Below are 23,176 nucleotides of genomic sequence, written 5' to 3' on the forward strand. Positions count from 1 at the left end.
ATGTAAGACAAAAAAATACCATGGTCAGCTTTTCTATGTTATACATGAACATCACTCATTGAATAGAGTAATGAAATTCTTGTCCTCAGCGGGCCACCCCTCACCAATGACCACCAATAATACTAATATCACCTCAACACAAAAACTTATCTCTCCATCACTTATATTATTATAAAATCCTTTGAACACCCTCTTTCAGCATACTTCCTACTTAAAGTAGCACCTAACCTAACTCCACAAGAATCATGGAGCCTGAGAAAAATGGAGGATACTTTTGCATGTTCAAGGGATGGGTGCCAAGTATATACACCACTGTGGAGGAGGTTTAGGAGCAGATGGACAACTATGATGATAATTCTTGAAAACACTACAAAACACTGAAGGAGGCGCAGTATGAGTGGGAAAATTACTTCGGTGGAGGAAATCATGTCGAAGGCCCGCGACGAATCCAGGAAGGAAGTGCACCAATAGGGATTCAACCTGCCATCCACTAGGAGAAGGAGCAGATGGCTATCCATGTACTGAAATTGCACTACAAGCAGCACCGTGAGACCACGTTTGAGAATCTCAAAGGTAAGCCAACCGTAATAGTTATTTACAACTCAGTTCTATTACCACATGCTCACCTATTTTGAGTTGTAGGTGATAATTTTGTCCTAGACCCACCAGCATCCCTACTAATTAGCCGAAGCTTGAAATATTGGCTATTAAAAGTATGCAAACGGCTAAGTATCCCAGAGCCCATATACCGAATCGTTGTTGGATTTGTAGAGGATGCTCGCCGATGTTATTGCTATCTAGTTGCCTTGGTTTTACCTGAATCCTTGGCTGCTAGCGTCCTCTATAGCCGAATCTCTTTTGATCCTGCAACTGCCCATGAGGATGTTGCCCGGGTTGGCCTTGACACGCTTTCTCAGTTACTGGGAAGACCAATTCATGACTACAACTTCGAAGTTGTTGAGAAGTGAAAGGATAGGTTCATAGAGCTTGCAGCAGATCTGAAAACAATAGAAGCCAGACTCGACTACTTGAACTATGCAAAAAACCAACTAGATGACACACTTGACAATATCGGCAGAGCTCATCATCCCAGGGGAGGCCGTCGAAGAACTAGCCGCCGCAGGGGTTAGTATTCATGTGGTTAACCCTCACAAACAACTCACAACTTGCATGTACGTAGCTACGTGACGCTTTATCATTCTAATATTAGTTTATGTCGTCCACTAAGTTAAATCCTTATCACAATCTTCAGTGATATATTTAGAAAAATGTAATCATCCCCTTTAAAAAGATATGTGGGCGTGGTCATGCTATTTCGAAAAACGAAATGCAATCATTAATCGATTAAAACAAATTAACCATGTATTATGGATTCAAAATGACAAGTTCATCTTAATGGTGCATGAAAAGGGGTTATGTAGATTGCACAACATCGAGTAAGCACAATTAATTATTGTTACAGATTGATTATAATGTAAAAACAGGTGGGTTTTTTATGATTACTTTTTTTTTCAATAGTAGAAAAAGACGTTATTAAGATTTTTTTTTTTAATTGCTGTCTTTCACATTGGAAGATATTTAACATAACTTTGACGGGACAAATATTTATCTAAACTAAAGTACCATACTTTAAATAATTTTTATATGAACTGACTCTAAAATAAAGTCTTATAACATTATTAACTTCAATTGTATGAACTTTTGAGGATAGTACCCCATTTTCCTCATAAATAATTGGAGATATAGTATTTTGAACTGAATTCCATATTTTTTAAATTTTATATTCTCCTTTTAAAGTAATAATTTTTCTCTTAGAAAATACACCAAGTATTTATTTTTTTTATCATTGTAGTTAGTTGTACAAAATTTAGAATATATGAATGGTCATGTATTTAATAAATCCTTTAAATTAATAAATAGTTAAAAATGTCTCAAACTATTGAATATCTAGCCTAAATGTCTTTGTTTAGCAAGAAATTTTAATAAACCATACATGAAGAATAAAATAATATACTAGAGATAGTACATAACAAACATTTAACAAAATTAAGAATTTTAAAACTTTATTAAAATTTAGAAGGATTTTGTGATTTTGTATTTATCAAATTAAGTAATTTGGTCACACAAAATTTAACAAGATAAATGTAAGGCATCAAAGGTCTATGTCGTATATTGTTAGAAACCCTTGATACAATTGTGCATGAATTTAAATTCAAATACTCCATCATACTTGACTAAAATAACGAAAAATATCAACCAGTATAATAATTATTTAATATGTAACGAAATTATTAATTTTTATTCAAAAATTTTGTCAGAGTTATAGCGACCTATTGTTAACAAACAACTTTAATAAAATAACAAATATTTATGTCATAAATGATGTAAAATCCGGATAATTAATGAATAATTAATCCACAAAATTAAAATTTATTCTAGAAAATTAGAATATGAAACTTTATGGTTTAATATGATAGAGAAAATTAAAACGAAAATTTTGACACTAATATTTTTGGACCAAACGGACCGAATTGGGTTAATCGGGCCCGTATTGGGCCCAAGACCCAACCCAACTCAGTCCAACTAAACAAAACAGCATCTTCTCCCCTCTTGGCACTCAAAACATGTTGAAACACAGCAAGGAAAGGGAGAAGAACTCTCTCAAAGTTCAAACCCTTGCTCTTTGTTCAATCCATCGTAACTTTTGATCCGGAGCTCTGATCGCCACACCGTTTGTGACCACGCGACCGCGGTGTCAAGCTCTACAAAGCCCACAATATTATTCAAGAGGTAAGCCATGAATCTCTTAGTTTTCCCAACCCTTGATTTTGAAATTATTAGGTAAAAGTGTTGAGATTTTGAGCTCTTTGATGTTATAGGATCCAATTAGCTTGAGGGAAAGGCTTAATCTCACCCCTTTGATCCTTGGGTATGGTAAGATTCTCAACCCTAAGTGAAATACTTGAATTGTTATGATTAGTTATTGAGTTTGTATGTGTGGGTGTATATTATGTATATTAGGCAATGTATATATGTAAGCGGATTGAAGCTTGATGAAGATTTTGGGAGCTTGAAGTGGATTGCAAGCTAGAAATCTAATTTTGGAGGTGTTGGAGCCTTGGAAGCTTGAAGATAAGTGAATTGGAAGTGTTTTGGGTTGAGTGGAGAATCGGCCAAGGTATGGTTTCGGTTTCCTGTATCTAAAATGTAATGTAATGTGAAAACTTAGGCTAGTGACCCTAGGATAGGAATTGAATTTGTGATGATTGTTAATTGGTTGAAATGGATAGTGTTGATTATGTGATTATTGGTTTTGGAGGGTGTAATTGATGTTCTTGATAAATGATGCATGTGAGTTGTATATGATGATGATGATTGGTAATTATAAAGGTTGATTTGAAGTTGAAATTGTACTTCATATAGATAATTGGTTTTGTATGTTGAACATTGTGGAATTGAAAGTCTTGGTTTTGGAGTTTGAGAAAAATGGAAGGTTGGTAATTGATAATATATATTGTGAATTGTTGAACTTGGATTATTGAATTAAGATTGATACAAATAGAAATTGGAGTTATGGATTGAATAAGGAAGTTGGAATGTAGTTGAGGCTGAATTGGTAAGGTTTTAGTTGAATTTAAAAGGGTTTGGAAAGTGTATGTTTGAAAATTGAGGCTCGGTTATTTTTGTGAAAATTGTGATTTTGGCCTAACTTTGGTGGAGCGTAACTTAGTCTCCAAACCTCTTATTTGTGTCAAATTTATTTAGAAATAAATTTTGGTCCGAGATGTTTATGTCGTTTGAAGAACGGAGGTAAAATGTTTTAAAATGAGAAAGTTATGCTTGATTAAAGTTTGGTGTGCAAACTGAAAATTTTGGACTTAGCAGCTTTTTGGTACTGCTGCATTGTATGCGTACGCATACATATGTCATATGCGGATATGTGTTTCTGCCTGGCGCACGTGCGTACACGGGAATGGATCTGCATACGCGAAATGGGCCAAAATGTACATTTTTGCATATGCGAACCCCCTCATACGTGGCCAGTCATTTCTATCTGGGGGGCATGCGTACGCGGAAAGGGCGATGCATACGCGTGACCCTGTTTTTAACAAATATGAGTTTTGTGTTTTTCAAACCAATTTCAAACCTCTAAGCCTCTAATTTTTATCCTTTTAGTCCTAAATATTAATAGTATGCATAGTAATGAGAATATGCTAGGAAATGTGGTAACTTGTGGATGAAGTAAATGGAGAATTAATGATGAACCATGATTAGTGATGATTTTATGAGTTGCTGAGGATGTTGATGGAAGTGCTGTGTATGATATGAGCCGAACGACTGTATGTGATAATGAATTATGGCTGGTTGTCGATTATATTATGAGCCGAATGGTTGTATTAACAATGAATTATGGCTGAGTATGAATGCATATATGCTTGTTGAATGATAATGTGATTGTTTCACTTCCAAACATATGAGATATGAGTTTTCCTGGGTGAAAGCAGTGGCTAGCCACCACGTGCTCCAGGTTAAGACTCGATACTCTGCTGACCCCTATGTCGTAAGTGTAACACCCTAATTACCCTAAGCCTTACCTATAGTCGTAAAGCAAAGGTTAATCAAAGGTTACGACAATTTTAAAATTTATACATAAATATATATAGAAAGGAATGATAATTCTAGAAGCCTGATGAAGAAATAAGCTCAAAAACAGAGTTACAAAAGCACGAAACATTCACATGAAGCTACAAACTTAAGGCACAAGATAAAGGTACAAGATAACGAAAATACAAGAGTATAATAATCATAAGACACTAACCATAACCCGCGGAGTTTAGACCGACTAGTTAAATAGTGACATACAGAGTTTTGAAAGTAAAATAGCTTATACAATATCTCCCTCAAAGTAAGCCTCTAAGGCATTATAAATACAAAAGTGAGAGAACTAGTCAAAATAACTAAAAGACAACAAAATGGAATAAGGTCCTCTGCTCTGTTACCATCAAGCAACTCATCGAGGTGGGTTGCGACCTGCATCTAAAAAATAACAACAAAGTATGGATTAAGAACCGGAGGTTCTCAGTATGGTAACAGTGCCCAGTAATATAAGATATAAGACCCCCGGACGCCAGAGGCAATCCTAGAACTTCATATCAATCATAAGATTCAACTTAAAGCATAACTTAAATTAAAACCATAACTTTATTAACCTTTATAAAATGGGGTAAACTAACTTAAGGAATTTCTAACTATTAGTTCACCGCTATCCCACAGCCTTCACCAGCCTAACCGCCATGCGATCCCATCGCCACCGCCTTCCGAACCTCCTGAATCCCAGTAGAAAACACAAGTAATAACAATGCAAGTAAAGCACAAGTATAGCATATATATCAAGAAATTCAGGAAGCAATTACTCATGTTATACAATTAGGCAAGAATTCAAGTTGGCAAAACAAGCAAACAGATAGAAGATGCACATGATGAATGCCTGTCCTATTTGGTTGTGATATCACATTGTGGGTTCAAATGCCAACCCAACACATCTCTATGGAGATGTCGCCCTTCGGTCTCATAGTGGGAACCCCCGAGATATCGTGCCCGGATCACGGTTAGTGCCTACACACTTTAGTGGGATACTCTTGCCGCGGACCTCACATCTCAACGTATGCGGGACTAACCACCGCTCTTACGCCGCCGCCGCGACCTCGACAGGCGGGATCCAACCGCCGTCCCTGCCAGGTGCATAGCATCTCAACAATATCAGTATAAAACAGTAATTCAGTGGTTTTCAGAAAATATTTTTCAGTACACAGTAAAGCCATCACCAAATCCATAACTCCTCAATTCCTCATACCAATCGTCTTTACAATACTCTACCACCTCACTCGACTAATCCCCCCAGTACTCCAGAAACCTAAAGCTCTATCTTCTAGACTTTTTGCCAAAAAAATACCTAATTAAACTTACCTAAAGCATTCTCTATGTTTTGACGCCTAAAAACAAGCTAAAGAATCTTAGATAAGTGTTATGGAAGTTTACAAGTTTGCCGAAAAGGTAAAACAGTTAAAACAAAGTTTTCAAAGAAAACAAGGCAGTGTGCGTACGCACCCTCAGAAGAATTTTCTCAAAGTGTGCGTATGCATAGAGGTGTGCGTACGCACAGAAAGTAAAAGTTTTCTTTTTTTAATGCACGCACAGATACGTGCGAACGCCCTTAACAAAAAGCACTTCCCAGCGTGTGCATGCGCACAATGTTGTACGTACACACAACTTGCAAATTTCCCAAAGTATGTGTGCGCACCAGAGTATGGGATCACTCTCAATAGTAGGCATCTCCCTGTGTGTGCGTGCGCACCAGTCTATGCTACGCACGTTTTCTGAAAATCACAGGGGTGTGCGTGCGCACAAGGGTGTGTGTATGCACAAGTAAAAGCGTAGCCACTGATCAGAGCACGCGCACAGCAGTGTGCGTGCGCACACAAACCAGAAATAAAAAATTCTACAACATCACAGAGTTAAGATTTTTGACACCAACTTCCAATGATCATATCTCTTTCTACAAAATTCCAATTTTCACAAATTCTATACCATTTTAAAGCTCTTTGAATTATCATTAATTTGATATAAAATTCAAGAAATTTCAAAAACTTTAGCTCAAGATATGATCCGTCAAAGTTAGCCAAAATTTCATTTTTATCAAAAACATTAAAAGCTCAATTTTGTCAAAACTCTCAATTCAAACCACCTATTCCATATCCAAAACAGTTCTAATGCACCTAATTTATATACATACATCTTCTCAACAATTCACAACTTAGCAATCTATATTATCATCCATTTTATACACCAAATCCCACTTATAAAACTCAAACCTCAATAATTTAACATCATAAACTATCATTTTACCTTCCTCACATTTATCAACATTCACAAACCTCGTAATTCATTATCCACCCCATATCATAAATCAACATCATCATCCATTAAAATCATCACAATTATCACAATCATCATACATCAACAATCATCACCAACCAATTCAATCCTATCCTAAGGTCTACTAGCCTAAGTGTCCAGAGATATTACATATTACATAGAGGAAATCAAAATCATACCTTGGCCAATTCCCAATATGTGCAAAACAACAATTATGTGCCCAACAAGCTTGTAACCACAACCAAGCCACCAACTCAAATCCAAATGCTCCCAATATCACAATAATCAAGCTATACACAATTAATTCATAAAATCAATACTTAAGGTTCCATATATACATAAAACCACAAGTGATTTGGGATTTCTTACCTTGCCTAACAGTTTTGGGAGTAAAACCCAATAGCAACCAAGTGCTAGAGTGAACCTAAACAACCAAAACACATAATTTCACTCCAAACCAAAACCCAAAAATTCGAATTTCTTAGGGCTGAGATCTAAGCAAAGATTTTCGAAAATCATACCTCTTAGGTTAGATGAATCTAACGGGCTTGGCAAGAGCTTCGCGTAGTCGCTGACGGCACACGAATTGGAGCACCGTAGCTCGAGTTATGGTCACCAAAAGAGAGGAGTGAATAGTGATAATGGTGAAAAGCTCTCACCTCTCTCCTCACTTCAGCTGCTATTGTGTTTATGTTATGAGGATGAATGTGGCTAAAATGGGTTTATTAATGAACTTATATATATTGGGCTTGGGGCCAACTTTGGCACGGTCCAACCCGTTAACGTTTTTGGCTTGTTTGGCCCAACTTTGGGCCAAACCTTTAAAAATAGTGTCCAGTTTTCAATTCTAAATATTTTTCTAAGGTTTTCTACTGCATTTATTATTCTCACATAGTACCGGACAGACTTAAGCCGGTACTGCCGGTTAATTTACCGGTATGCATTTTTATGCAATTTTCCGAAGAAAATTACATTTTTCAACTCAGAAAAATATACTGAGTCCAAATAGCATATTTATATTTTCTAATTTATATTCTAAAATTTTGAACCTATTCTAGGCAATTAAATTATTATTATTTTACGTTAATTAATCGGTTAATTAATTCGCAGTTCTTACAGTAAGTGTGGCCAGACACTGTGAAAGTTCCGGATGAGCTTTCCCCCGTGAATAAACACCAGTGAGGGTGTTATATGATTGTGATTATGATTGTGAATAACTCAAGTTAGGAATGCACGATAGAGGGACAGTCTAATGGTTAGCTACCAGGACTTGTCGGGTTGGCTTTATAACCGACAGATGAGACTCATCAGCCACTAGGACAGGCATGCATCATATGCATCTATATGTTTGTTTGATGTGTTCTATTTGGAATGCCTAATTGATTGTATAACTACTTGCTACTTGTTTAATTGTTGTATCTGCTTTCTATTTGTGATTTTCTTACTTGAAATAAATGTGTTTGTAACAACTGGTTTCGGTGGCAGTTGGGAGGTCTGGAGGAGTTGGAAAGGGGAGTTTTAGATAGACCGAAGACCCTTAGCTAGTTGCCTCTTACTTTCTCATGGTTTAGTTATGTTTATAAGCTTTAATTATCTGTTGGAAGTTCTAGGATTGTCTTTGGCTTTCCCAGGATATTATATGTTAGATATGTGGGCGCTGCTACCATGGTGAGAACCCATGCGGATTTTGTGGTTTTCAGATGCAGGACGTGAGTCTCCTCGCTGACGCATGCTGGAAGCTTCTGATAGTGAATATCCTTAGCTCTCGGGGTTTTATTTTGTTTATATGTACTTACATAGATACTTATTATCTCCACCTCTATATATATGATGTATTAACTCTTCTTATAGGTTATTTTGGAGAAACAGGTTCTGTAACTCTGTGTTTTGGGTTTCTTTTGGGTTCTCCTATATATACATACATACATACATACATACATACATACATACATACATACATACATACATACATACATACATACATACATACATACATAATAAACCCTAAACCCAAAACCCTAAACCCTAAACCCTACATACATACATATATATATGTATGTATGTATGTATGTATGTATGTATGTATGTATGTATGTATGTATGTATATAATGAGCGGATATTTTATACCCTTTTTGGAATCACTTTCATATAGTTTTTATTTAGTTTTCATTAAGTTTTTATAGGTTTTAGTGTTAAAATCATATTTTTGGATTCTACTATGAGTTTTTTGTGTTTTTGGACAATTTCAGGTATTTTCTGGCTGAAATTGAGGATCTGGAGCAGAAGTTTGATTCAGAGACAAAGAAAGCATTGCAAATGTTGTCCAAATCTGACCTGCCTGCATTCGGAAGAGCTTTACTGGAGCTACAGAAGCTCAAATGGAGCGCTCTCAATTGCTATGGAAAGCTGACTTCTAGTGCTTTCCAAAAATATATAATAGTCCATACTTTGCTTCGGATTAGAAGGCCCAAAACTGGTGTTCAACGCCAGCTTCCTGCCCCTTCTAGGCGTCCAGCGCCCAATGAGCAGAGACTAATGTACAAACGCCCAAAGAGGACCCCCTAGCTGGCGTTCCATGCCCCCAGAGACCTCATAGCACGTGGATCTCATCAAAACTCAGTCCAAACACTCACCAAGTGGGTCCCAAAAGTGGATTTTAGCACTAAATAGACTGTTTTACCCTTACCAGTCATCTGTTTAGTATTTAAAGTGTATTTCACATAACCTTTTGATCACCATTCAGCATATTCATGTTTTCCATTGTATTTTCTTATCAGTATGAGTTTCTAAACCTCCTAGGTTGAGGGGAGGAGCCCTGTTGAGTCCTATGAATTAATAAAAGTACTACTGTTTCTCTTCGATCCATGTTTGATTAATTCTAAGATGTATATTCGTACTTCATCGTGGTGAATAGGATGATCTAACCAATTAGCTCTGTTCATCACATTAAGGTAAATGTGCCTGACAAACACCCACGTCTACTTGGGTTAGAATACGTCTTTCACCGGACAAGGACGACCAACAGCTTAAATATACATCTCTCAGACGGCTAATCCATGACTTCGTTGGGGACTTCTCGAGACATCAGTTTAGCTGATTTCTGGGGAGATTAGGGTCTTTGTGGTAGAGGCTAAAACCCAAAGATATAGCATTCTCTGATTTGGAAGATCTGACCTTGTCTGTGACATTTTGAGTAGGATCATGAAGGAGAATGGAATGTATGCACTTCACCCTCAAGTAGAGATGGATCCACACTAAACCTGGGGTTCATATCCGGAGGAGTATTGGCAGCTGCTCAAACCAATGTCAATCACTTACAGCCTGCCATTGAGGAAATCACTCACAAGCAAAAATAGCAGTAGTACCAGAGTTAATTCAGAAAAATAAAGCAACTCCAATCCTTAACCCTATTCCTATCAGTATTTCCTACCTTTTTTTTCTTTATTCTGCATTAAATAGTTTCTCTTGATGAATGAAAATTAACAACCTTCTGAATCTGCCTCACTAAGACCTGCAAGATAGCCATAGCTTGCTTCAAACCACAATCCCTCTGGGATCAACCCTGACTCGCGCAGGTATTACTTGGATGACCTAGTGCACTTGCTGGTACTACTGTACGAGAGTGTGGGGTTCGTACGCACCAGGTTTTTGGCGCCGTTGCCGGGGATTGTTGAGTTTGGACAAACTGACGGATTGTCTTGCTCCCTAGATCAGGTGATTTTTATTTTATTTGAGTCTTTAATTTTATTTTCTTTTTCTTTTCTTTGTTCAATTTTTGTTCTTGGTATTGAGTCTTGCATGTTCTTGTTTTCTGTTTTACAATTACAAAAATTTTAAAACCTTTTTCATATAGTTTATTTTTTAGCATCCTTAGCTTTCTGTTTGAGGAGTCTTTGTTTGTGTTCTTAATTAAGTCTTTTATTTTCTTCTTCAATTTTCGAAAAAATCAAAAAGCTTTTCAAAAATATTTTTCTTTTCTTTGTTTGATCTTTGTTCTTAGTTTGAGTCTTTTGTGTTTGTTCTTGCTTGAATTTTTCGTTTTCTTCAAAGCTTTCTTTCAAAAATATTTTCTTTGTTTAAATCTTGTGTCAAATCTTTAAGTTTGGTGTTTCCTTGTTTATTTTCTTTCAATTTTCGAAAATTTGCTTTTGGTTTTCTAAAAATTTTAAGTTTGGTATTCTTCATATGTTCTTGAGTTCTTTGAGTCTTTGAATTTTGTTCTTTGTGTTCTTGTGAGTATTTAAAGTGTTCTTGAGTCTTTTATGTGTTTTGATCTTAAAATTTTTAAGTTTGGTATTTCTTTGTGTTTTCCTCCAAAATTTTTGAAAATAAGGAGCATTAGTTCTAAAAATTTTAAGTTTTGTGTCTTTTACTTGTTTTTCTCTTTCATCATAAAATTCAAAAATAAAAAAATTTCTTTTCTATTTTTATTTTAAGTATATTTTCAAAATTTTTAACTAAAAATTCAGATTTTGATTTTAAATTTTTATCTTATCATATCTTAGTTGTCATGTTTTCAAAAATCAAATTTTTTTCAAAAATTAAAAATCTTATCTTTTTCTTATCTTTTTCAAAATTTAAAAATCTTATCTTATCTTTTTCAAATTTCAAATTTTAAAAATTATATCTTTTTCAAAATCAAATTTCAAAATCTTATCTTTTTCTAATTTCAAATTTTGATTTTAAATCTTTTCTTATCTTATCTTCTATCTCATTTTTAAAATTCAAATCTTTTCTTATTTTATCTTTTATTTTCGTTTTTTTTATTTTTATCTTTTCTTAATTAATATCTTATTTTCTCTCTCTTATTTTTCAAAACTTTCTAACTAACTCTTCTCTGCCTTAATTTTCGAAAATATCTCTCTTCTTCTCTCATGTTTTTCAAAACCTCCTAACTAACTCTTCTCATCTCTACTCATATCATTCTTCTTCTTCCCCCTCTGTATTCTTCCTTCTTGTCTTTCATCCTCTCTTTTATTTTTCTCTTTTATTTCTCTCTTCTTTCTTTACATCTCACTTTAAGGAGGAGCTTCTTGCCTATCGGTATAGAAAGTTTTCTTCTTTTTTTTTTCTTTCTTGTTTATGACCATGAATAGGGATAAAGAACCACTCTTAACTCCTGATCCTGAACCTGGGAAGACTCTAAGGAGGTGTTTACAATAAGTTAAAGCACAACACTCCAGAAGAGACCTTTCAGAAAGTTTTGAACAAGAAACAGAGGACATAGCCGAACCTCAAGAGGAGCCTAGAAAGGTCCTTGGTGACTTCACCATGCCTACCTCTGACTTTTATGGCAGAAGCATTGCTGTACCTGCCATTGAAGCTAACAATTTTGAGCTTAAGCCTCAGTTAGTCTCTCTTTTGCAGTAGAACTGCAAATTCCATGGACTTCCAATGGAAGATCCACATCAGTTTTAGGTGAGTTCTTACAGATTTGTGATACTGTAAAGACTAATGGAGTTAATCCTGAAGTCTACAAGCTTATGCTTTTTTCCTTTACTTTAAGAGACAGAGCTAAGCTATGGTTGGATGCCCAACCAAGAGAGAGTCTTGACTCTTGGGAAAAGCTGGTTAATGCTTTTCTGGCTAAGTTCTTTTCTCCTCAAAGGATGAGCAAGATTAGAGTGGAAGTTCAAACCTTCAAACAAAGAGAATGTGAATCCCTCTATGAAGCTTGGAAAAGATACAAGCAGCTGATCAAGAGATGTCCTCCTGACATGCTCTCAGAATGGTCTATCATAGGCGTGTTCTATGATGGCGTGTCTGAGATATCCAAGATTTCATTGGATAGCTCTACAAGTAGATCCCTCCACTTGAAGAAAATACCTACAGAAGCAAGAGAACTCATTGAAATGGTTGCTAACAACCAGTTTATGTACACTTCTGAGAGAAACTCTGTAAACCATGGAATCCCTCAGAAGAAAGGAGTTCATGAAGTTGAGACTCTGAATGCCATCCTGGCTCAGAATAAGATCTTGACCCAACAGTTCAACATGATCTCTCAACATCTGACTGGGATGCAAACTGCAGTTGGCAGTGTTTAGGAAGCTTCTCTTGAAGAAGAAGCTTATGATCCTGATCAACCCACCATGAAGGAGGTGAATTACATAGGAGAACCCTATGGAAACACCTACAATCCTTCATGGAGAAACTATCCTAACCTCTCATGGAAGGATCAACAGAAACCTCAGCAAGGTTTCAATAACAGTCAAGGTGGAAGGAATCAGAATAGGTTCAATAACAGACCACCATTCCCATCTTCTCAAGGGAATATGGAGACCTCTAAGCAAAGCCTTTCTGAGTTATCCATTCTGGTCTCCAGTCTCACTAAGACCACCCACAGTTTCATTAATGAAACAATGTCCTCCATTAGATACTTGGAGGTACAAGTTGGTCAACTAAACAAGAGGATCCCTAAGATTCCTTTTGAAACTCTTCCCAGTAATACTAAGGTTAATCCTAGAGAAGAGTGCAAGGCCATAACTATGGAAGACATGGCCAAATCAGAAGAGAATGGGAAGGTGTTGAATGCTAATGAAGAAGCCTTCACTGGGCATTCAACGCCCACAATGGAAGCAAGCCTAGCGTTAAACGCCAGTAAGGAAGCCTTCACTGGGTGTTTAACGCCCATCCTGGCAGAAGAGCTGGCGTTGAACGCCAGCCAGGGAGCATTGGCTGGGCATTCAACACCCAAACACCCAGGCTTCCTGGCGTTGAATGCCAGTGAGGAACCCCTCACTGGGCGTTCAACGCCCAACCAGGCAGGCTTTCTGGCATTAAACGCCGGTGAAGAACCCCTTACTGGGTGTTCAACACCCAACCATGCAGCCATTCTAGCACTGAACGCCCGTGAGGAACCCCTCACTGGGCGTTCAATGCCCACTAACCCAGGGAAGCTAGCGTTGAACACCAACAAGGACATCCCTGCTGGCAGCATTTCCTCTAAAATTCAGACTTAACCACCCTTACGGGTTTCCTCTTTCTCAATAATTCACCAGCCCTTTGTCAGCAATTATCATAAAAACAGATTCTTAATAATCATCTCATCATAAATTAGTTTAATGACTAACATCCTTTCATCAAATAGCATTCAGAATTTTCATCAACCATTCTTTAAAAGTAGCCCAGTCCAATATCAAAAGTTATAATTAATTTTTCAAAGATTAGCCTTTAACTTGATACAATTTCATTCACTATCAAATTACTAGTTCATTTTCAAAACTACTACTTTTATCTTAAAATTCAGGTTTTAAGAAAATTGATTTAGTAATCAAACTTTAAATCCTTTAACCCTTTTCAAACCCAAGCCTAGTTAGTTATAAACCAATATCAACAACCATCATAGTGTCATCAAATGAACAATTCAATAGCAACCAACTTGACATAATCAACTAAAATTGGAATTTCCAGCAATTCTAAAATAATCAGAAAACCAATAACAATCATCATCCTCAAACACAGCCACAAATCAATCTCGACACAATTTCATCATATTCACAATCACCAACAATCTCAATTTCGTCAATTTTCATCAATTAATCAAACAAGACATTTATAAATTATTTGTAGTTACTCACTAAATTTCAATGGCATTCGTAAATTAAAACAGTTCATTTTAAATAAATCCCCTACCTCAATCGCAATATGCAAGCACCGATACTCGACCCAAACTTATGGATAACTGAGAAAACGGAGCAGCGGCAGCTCCGATGACGACGCAACAGCCTGATGTCGCATGCAACAGCCACTAAACTTGACATGCAAGACCCGGAAAGTGACCCTACGTTACCCACATCTCCAAACCTTTAACAACTCAGAACAGAATACTGATTTCAAGGGTTTTGAAAACAAAATGCTTACCAAGACAGCGGCGGTTCCCGGCAGCTAGAACAGCGGCAACGACAGCAGACATGAGTGGCAGAGCTGATGGGTCGCGACGGCAAGGAGTACAACAGTGCGCGGTCCCTCTCTGTCCTCGCAAAATCCCTCTCTCTTCCACAGACTCTCATCTACGCTCCTCACCACGGCCACGGCGAACCGACGGCGACGGAGGCAAGGTGCGGCGGCATCCAGCGGTCCCTTCCTCCTCCATGCGACCTTCTTTCTTCTCGCAGCTCTGCTGAACGACGACCAAGAAGCACATGACTAATGTGAAGCTCCTACAACGACGCGACGCGTGGTGACCTCGACGACGGCGGCAAGGAGCACGGTGGCATGAGCTGGGCACGACAACGCGGTGGCGACGCGACTCCCTACCCTCTTCTCCTTCTCCCTCGTTCCTCTCCTCTCTTTCTCTTTTCACCATTTCTCTGTGTGTGTGAGTGGTGTTACAGGTGTGTGTGGGTGGGGTAAAGGGAAAGGGATGGCGGTGGTGAGTTAGGGTTAGGTAAAATTAGGGTTTTGATTTGGGAATTAGGGTTTAGGTAGATGATTAATTAAAAATCAAAATTTATTTCAATAAAATTACTTTAAGAATACCATTTTATTTAATCAATTTGCCAATTGAATTTTCAAACAAATATTCTAATTTTAAAAGTAGAAGTAATCAAATAATTTTTTTATTTATAAAATTAATCAAAACTTTCAATTATTTAATTTAATTCATATATAAAATTCTCTTTTGTTTCCAATTACTAAAACTTTAAATTTTAATTAAACAAAAACCTAAATCGTTAATTTCAATTAAACAAAAATATCCAATTGTAATTGAAAATTATATAAATCTAAATTAATTTAAAACTCAAAGTCTTGTAATTTTGATTTATTTACTTTTCAATAAAATAATTTTTTTTTGGAAATAAAATCATATATATAAACATAAATTATTCATTATTTATTTTCTAAAAATCTTGGATCTTACAGGATCGATACTCACTCACCTGAGTTTATTACTTCATACGACCCGATGCACTTGCCAATAAGTTGTGGTTAGAAATTTTGTACCACAGTCACCAATCAAGAATCCACCAACCTCCAGCTCTTCTATGCTGCCATGCCAGAGATCTTGTTCTTCTTGGCTCGTCAATTCCTTCTTCAATTCTCTCATTTATTTGTTTTGGCCTATCTATTATTTTGCCTTCAATCTAGTTGCCTTCAATCTGCTTCAGTTATTTACTTATGTTCTTCATCATTCTTCTGTGTTTCTTTTTGTGGTAGCTATAATTGATTTATTTTGTGATAAACATTGATGTCTAGTTTTAGTTTAAGATTTTGATATTATTTTTGTTAATTTTGTTGATTCTTTCTTTTTTGAATGCAGACCTCATTCTGCCTTTTATTTGAATTTTGAGTTTTGAATTTTAAATTTTTTTTTTGAATTTTTTCAAAATATTTTTTTATTATTTTTAAATTTTTGAAATATTTTCTATTTTTTGTTTTTTCAATTGGGTATATTAGATTCAATCCAGCATCAAATCGGATCACAACTCAAAAAGTGTTGATATTGAATTTGATCTGATAAATTTTGTATGAATCAGATTCATGGTTCTGAAAACCGGACCGGACCGGCCGGTTCAACCGGAAAAACCGAGAACCGATCACCTAACCGGTCCGGGTAACGCTAATAATCGCTTGGCAAAAAACCGGCTAAAAAACCGGTCGAACCGACGGTTAATCGGCGAACCGAAAGAACCGTCCGGTTTTTTAGTGGTTCAATGGTTTGCAAATTCATATGCCAAACGACGTCGTTTTGGCATTTTAAAACAAAAAAAAAACAAAAACAAAAAAAAAAAAACAAAACGCGTAGCCCAAATGCCCCCCAATCCCCTTTCCCTTTTCTCACTCTCAGTGTCACCAACGTACAATCAAAATCCCTGATTCAAAGGTTCTTTGGAGAGCAGCGAAGAATGAGGCTTGTCGGAGCATGGCAGCGGCGGAGGAAGGAGGCGGTGGAGCTGTGGTTGATGTGCATGGCTTCCCGAGCTTCTCTGCTTCTCTCTTCTCTCTTCTCTCTCACTCTCAGCCTCACCAAAATGGCAAAATCCCCCAATCTATCTCGCTCTTAGTCTCAGACGCCGCCAGTCTTCTCTGTCGTCCCCGTCGTCGGCTGCCTCTTTCTCGTCATCAAAAACACCTCTGTCTCCGATACATCTCTCCTCTGTCCGGGTCGAAGGTCGCCGTCACGAATCGAGGTCGAAGGCCACCGTCGCGGGTCGAAGCATCACCGTGTTGGCGTCGTCTGGTCATCGGCTTGGCGTCGTCGTGGTCGTCAGCGTGTTGTCGGCACCGAACTGTCACCGTCACCGAAGCGTGGGTCGATGTCTAGCTCTGACAGTCTGACCATGCTCTCGGCCTCTCCCGCGGTGAGTACTCAGTAGTCAGTACTTCAATCTTTTCCTTCTTTCAATTAATTTCGTTTATTTGGTGATAAAACTGTATGAATTGGACAGCTTTGAGTTCATGGTTCTGTTTTTCAAATCTTTTCCTTCTTCTGAGTTCTTGTTCATGGGTTCTTGTTCTGTTTTTCAATTAATTTTTTTTATTTTGTTAATTATTCTTGTTTTGTTTTTCAATTTTGTTTATTTTGAATTTCGGTATATAAATTCAATTCTGCTATGTTGGATTTGGCTATATTGAGTTTTGTTTATTTCTGCTCTGTTGATTACTGCTCTGTTGAATTTTGGGTTTAAAATTTAAATTCAATTCTGCTCTGTTAATTATGTTGAATGAATGTCGTATGAGTTATATGGATTAATATATTTTTCTGGATTCTAGATTGCTGTCATTTTGAATTTAGATGGAACAGCCACAAAATGATCAGCAACTACAACATAATTCTGTGGGCATCTTCAAGACTAGAAATTATGGAATTAGCCCTCTCTAGTTGCTTGTTGAGAACCATTGTATTTTTATTGACTTCATTTAGTGATTTTGTTCAGGTTTACTTTGCTTTTCAACAATCAATATTTAGTCATTGACTGTAACTGTATTTAATTTGTGTAAATTTGTGTTTGTAAATTGTAGTTGTTACTAATTAGAAATTTTTATTTTTGAAGATAGAACAACTAGATAGCAATCAAGCATTACATATATTAATTTTTAATAATTTTATTTAATATTTAATTAAACCGGTTGAACCCCGGTTGAACCCCGATCGAACCATTAAACCAGTGAACCAGTTACTTTACCGGTTCATTGACCGGTCCAGTTCTCGCAACCTTTATCAGATTAAAATTTTAACTATATCCAATACGATTCATCTGCAGTCGTAATTTATAAAACTTACACGCTAACTTTTCATAAGTCAAGTATCAAATTCAATGGTTGTAATTTGTAAATGTAGAAAAAAGAAATACTAGAAGAGTATTATCGTTATGGTGGATTAACTCAACTGCAATCAAATTAATTAGAAAGAAATAAATTTTAAACAATTAAAAAAAATCTAATATGAATTGTTAAATCGTGTGTTTGACTTTTATCTCATTCACTTCTATTTACTTTTAAAAAATAGAAAGTTTCGGATTATTTTAGGCTTTGGGCTTCAAAGCTATTGAAGTTGATGTTTGTTGTTTATGGCCTGTTTAACAGAACCTATTCTATTAGAATTCTCTGGGCTACAGTTAACACATATCCAAGCATAATAGCAGAAGTTATGACTATTAGATAGGTCTTAATTGCCAATAAACTTTAACTTACATGGCATATCTCTTTCTTTTCATTTTAATGGTCTTGAATTCAAATTTTAAAAATTGTAATCAAAGAGAAAATATGATAAATATGTGAGAAGTGTCTAATTCATCTGATAAAAAAAAAAAGATAGATCCTAATTATTATTAACAATCTGAAACTAGAAAAAACATTTTAATTAAAATTAATCTAACCCATTAAATCTAATAACTCGATTGAGGATGTTGAAGTAATATTAGAAAGTTAAAAAAAATTATCTAATTGTGGATTTACTTCGACTCCGATTCTAGAGAAGAGAAGTAATTTTCTCACACAATTATTAAATTAGCAGCATCAGATAATCTTCTTCAGAATTGGAGCATACAACTATATTTAAAGATGCAGTGGATTATTAATATGGAGGCTCAAAGCTGATAATAAATTTAAAAAAGAAATTATTTAAGAATTTATCTATCATAAAAAAAAAAGAAAGTATAATCAGATTCTTTAAGGACCAAAGAAAAAGATACCATTTTATGGTTGTAATTATTTCTGTATACAATTTTTTAATATTGCATAAATAATTTTTAAGTTGACGAAATTATAATGAATAATTTGGAGAATGCCTCAATTGATACGGGTGTTCAAAATGTGGGATAAGTGAGTTTATTGGGTTGTGTTTTTTTATGAGGCTGATAGAGTAGATTGATTCAAATTTCAAAACCTTTGAAAAATAAAATGTGAGCTTGTTTGTGATAAATATGTATTTAATAAAATTAATTTATTAAAAAATAATATATATAAGTAAATATTAAATTTAAATAAAAAAGTAATTATTTATTGCTTATTTTTTTCATAAAATTTAATTTTAATATATTTATCATATAAAATATTTTACATAATCATTTAATCACATTTTTTGTTTTGGAAGATTCTCTATGTAATTAATATAAGATAGTTATTTTTATTTATATAGTGTTATATAATTTAATATACATATAAAATTATTTTATATCGAATATTACTGATAGTGTATCAAAATTAAATTATTTTTATAATAATAAAAAAAATTGGTAATAATTTTGTTTGCTTTGCTTTATTTTATTAGTACAAGAAAATAGATAATTAATTCAAATCTTTTGACAACATTTTTAGCAAAACTAAATTTCACATTTGAAACCATTATTTACATCAGTGTAACTTGTATATATTGATAAGTGATAAATAGATTATTAGACAAATTTTAATAACTACATATGTAACGAGTAATACAAATATTAAAATATAGCATTATTATTTAATTACTCTAATTATTATTTACTAGCGGCTCAACTCAACAGGCACGAGCCGCTTTTCTATTGAATTGAAAAAATATTTTTATATTTTTTATTTTTAAAATTATAAATTTAATATCAATAATTAAAAAACAAATTAAAAAGATAAAATAAATAAATTTAAGTTAAAAATTAAAAAAAATTTGTTATTATTATGTGTAACAAAATCAAAATAAAAATTTATTAACATTATTTATAAATTAGTTATTTATATATTAAATTTATTTATTTTTTCATTTTTATTTAATTTGAAATAAATTTAAAAATTTATATTCATATTTAAATCATTTTTTTATACATAATTCTAATAGATAAAATTTTTTTTAATCTTATATGGAACATCTTTAATTATCTTTAATTTTATTATTATTTTAAAATTATTAATTTTTATTTTAATTATATCATCTCATCATATTATACACTATTATTTTTTCTTATAATTTTTTTACATGTATAACTATTATTGTCTCACCGTCATTATTATATTGCCTTATTTTATTCTTTTTTTTTTTGTTTTCTTATTCTATTAACCCCAATCGCAATCAATTACCACCATATCATATTACCATTATCGCAGCTCTCATTTTTGTTTATCACTTTGATCTATACATATCTATTATGTTAACTTTTGAGTTGTTAAAGATTTGTTAAAACTTAAAAGAATTTTTTTTGTTTGATTTAGATATATAACTATTATAAAGATACTTATTTTTCATACTTACTTGTTAAGTCATATTTTATCATTTTAAAAAAAATTTAAGATATCAAGCATTCAAAAATTTTGTCTAAAATAATTAAATAAAAAATAAAAAATTTATTAGTTATTTAATTTCTTTAATATATAAAATAATTAAATTTAAATAAATTTAGGTATAATACTAAAATCATTATGTTACTATGTGTAACAATAACGATAAAAATTTATAAATATTTGTAAATTTATTTATTTCTCAATTATATTTAATTTGAAACAAATATAAAAATTTATATTTAAATAACTCTTTCTCTCGCATAATTTAATAGCTAAAAAAATTTTATTTCTTATAATTTTATATTCAACATTTTAAATTATCTTTAGTCTTATTATTCTTTTAGAATTTTTAATTTTTGTTGTTATTATTCTTTTTTCTTATCATTATCTATCTACATATGCTTCACCACCACTCTTATATTAGCTTGTTCTCTCTTCCTTCCTCAGTTCTTATTCTTTTTCTATCTTCTCTTCAATCGCAATTAGTTACCAACATATATTAATTTATAATTATTACACTCAGAAGTGAATATTACTTTAAAAATAAAAGTTAAAAAAAAATCGCGTAACTCTTATGTGAATCATCTACACTCTTGTAAATGTAACGAATGAGTAAATTTAACCCTTTTTTTATTATCTAATACATTCAAAGTCACATATTCATTTATGATAAAAGTTAAAAATTAAAGTTAAATGATATTAGTACTTTTTGGTTTAATAAAATTAAAATAAAGTACAAAAATAAGGATAAAAACCAAAAAAAAAAAAAAATTAGATGACTCTAGTAAAGAATAATGTTAAATTTGATGTCATTATGTATGAGAACAGTGATTTATTTTATTATATTTATTTTTATACCAAATAACAAAAAATTTTATTTTATGTCCGTTTTTTTATTACTTATGTTACTTGTCTACAGTTGTTTAAATTATACTCTATAATCATTAAGTGGTGTTTTCTTCCAACAAACAAATAGTTATGAAGTCATTTTTATTTTTTTATAGGAGTACATCCATTATATCATAATTTTAATAATTAATGTAAAAATTAAAAAATTAATTATATATATATATATATATTGATTATATTCAAGAGTGAATTATATATATTCCTATAATCAAGAAATAGACTTAACTTATTTTATAATAAATAATTTTTTAATCATCAAATTTATAAAAAAATCTCATCTTTTTATTTATCCTAAAAGTTAAACATTAAAACTAATGTTAATAATGTTTTATTAACAGAACTAAAATAAAACATAAAAATAAAACTTGAATAAAAATAAAAATACAAAATTTTAAATTTCAAAATATAAAATGATTATAAGATAAAAAAATTACTTAAATATAATTTTTATAAGATCCTCCACGAATAAATTCAGATGAATGAATATTATATGTAAAATGAATCTTGATATATTAGTACAAAAATTATTCTATGTAATTTTTTTCGAAAAATATTGTCCTGGTAAACTATTTTACTTTTATTCTTTTAAAAACATATCCATAATAAAACAAATCCGCATGAATAATTTACATCCAATAGAAAACTCTTGATAGAGTTGGTGTGAAAAATATGTAAAAGTTTTTTTTATTCAACGTAAACGGATGTATAGAAAAAAATTTTTTAATAATAAACTTCTCTAGGATAATAGGTACCTAGAGTATATTAGAAGAGTATGATAAAAAAAATTATTTTGTGTAAATTTATTTTTTTATAAATTGTCCCTATTGAACTATTTTATTTTTATTCTTTAAAAATATATCCAAATAAAAAAAATCTACAGCAATAATTTACATCCAACACAAAAATCTTAATCAGATTAGTATAAAAAAATGGATAAAATTTTTTTTATTTAACGTAACTAATGAAAGAATTTTTTAATAATAAATTTTTTTTAGAAACAATATTAGAACTTAAATTTAGATACCAATTATTCTTATATTAGGTTTTATGTTATATCTAAGTAAAGTAAGAAGGATGCAAGAGAAGATGAATAAGAAAAGAAAAAGGTTTTTCAATTATGCACTAATAGTAATATGAGATGATAGATAGTAGGAGAAAAAATAGATAATTATAGAAGTTCCGTGATTGTGAATTAATGAGATAAAAGAGAACTTAAATGTATGTGATAAGAGAGAAGATGAGGTGCCAATGAGTAATAGCTCAAATGGCATAGTCTCCCCATACTCAATTAAGAGGTTGCGGGTTCGAGTCTCCTATCTTTGGTAAAAAAAAAAAAGAGAGAAGATGAGGTAGTGGAAGTTTTTTAATGTGGAATAACTGACATATAGTGGGATAGAAGGAAGGGCAAAATTGAAAAAAATTTTGGACACCAAACCCATGTATTGACATTATATATTGTTATAGATGAGGTTAATTTTCATAATCTAATGGGAATCTTTTTATTTTGTTTGTCATTTGAATACTATCTATAAAAAATATTTACTTAAAGTGAAACTCTATATAAAGAAAGAGAGAAAATTTGTAGATTTATCGTTCTGATTTGCTTCTTATTAATCCTCACTTAATATACTCAAATTTAAT

Source organism: Arachis hypogaea, chromosome 12 (assembly GCF_003086295.3).
Source record: "Arachis hypogaea cultivar Tifrunner chromosome 12, arahy.Tifrunner.gnm2.J5K5, whole genome shotgun sequence".
NCBI lineage: Eukaryota > Viridiplantae > Streptophyta > Magnoliopsida > Fabales > Fabaceae > Arachis > Arachis hypogaea.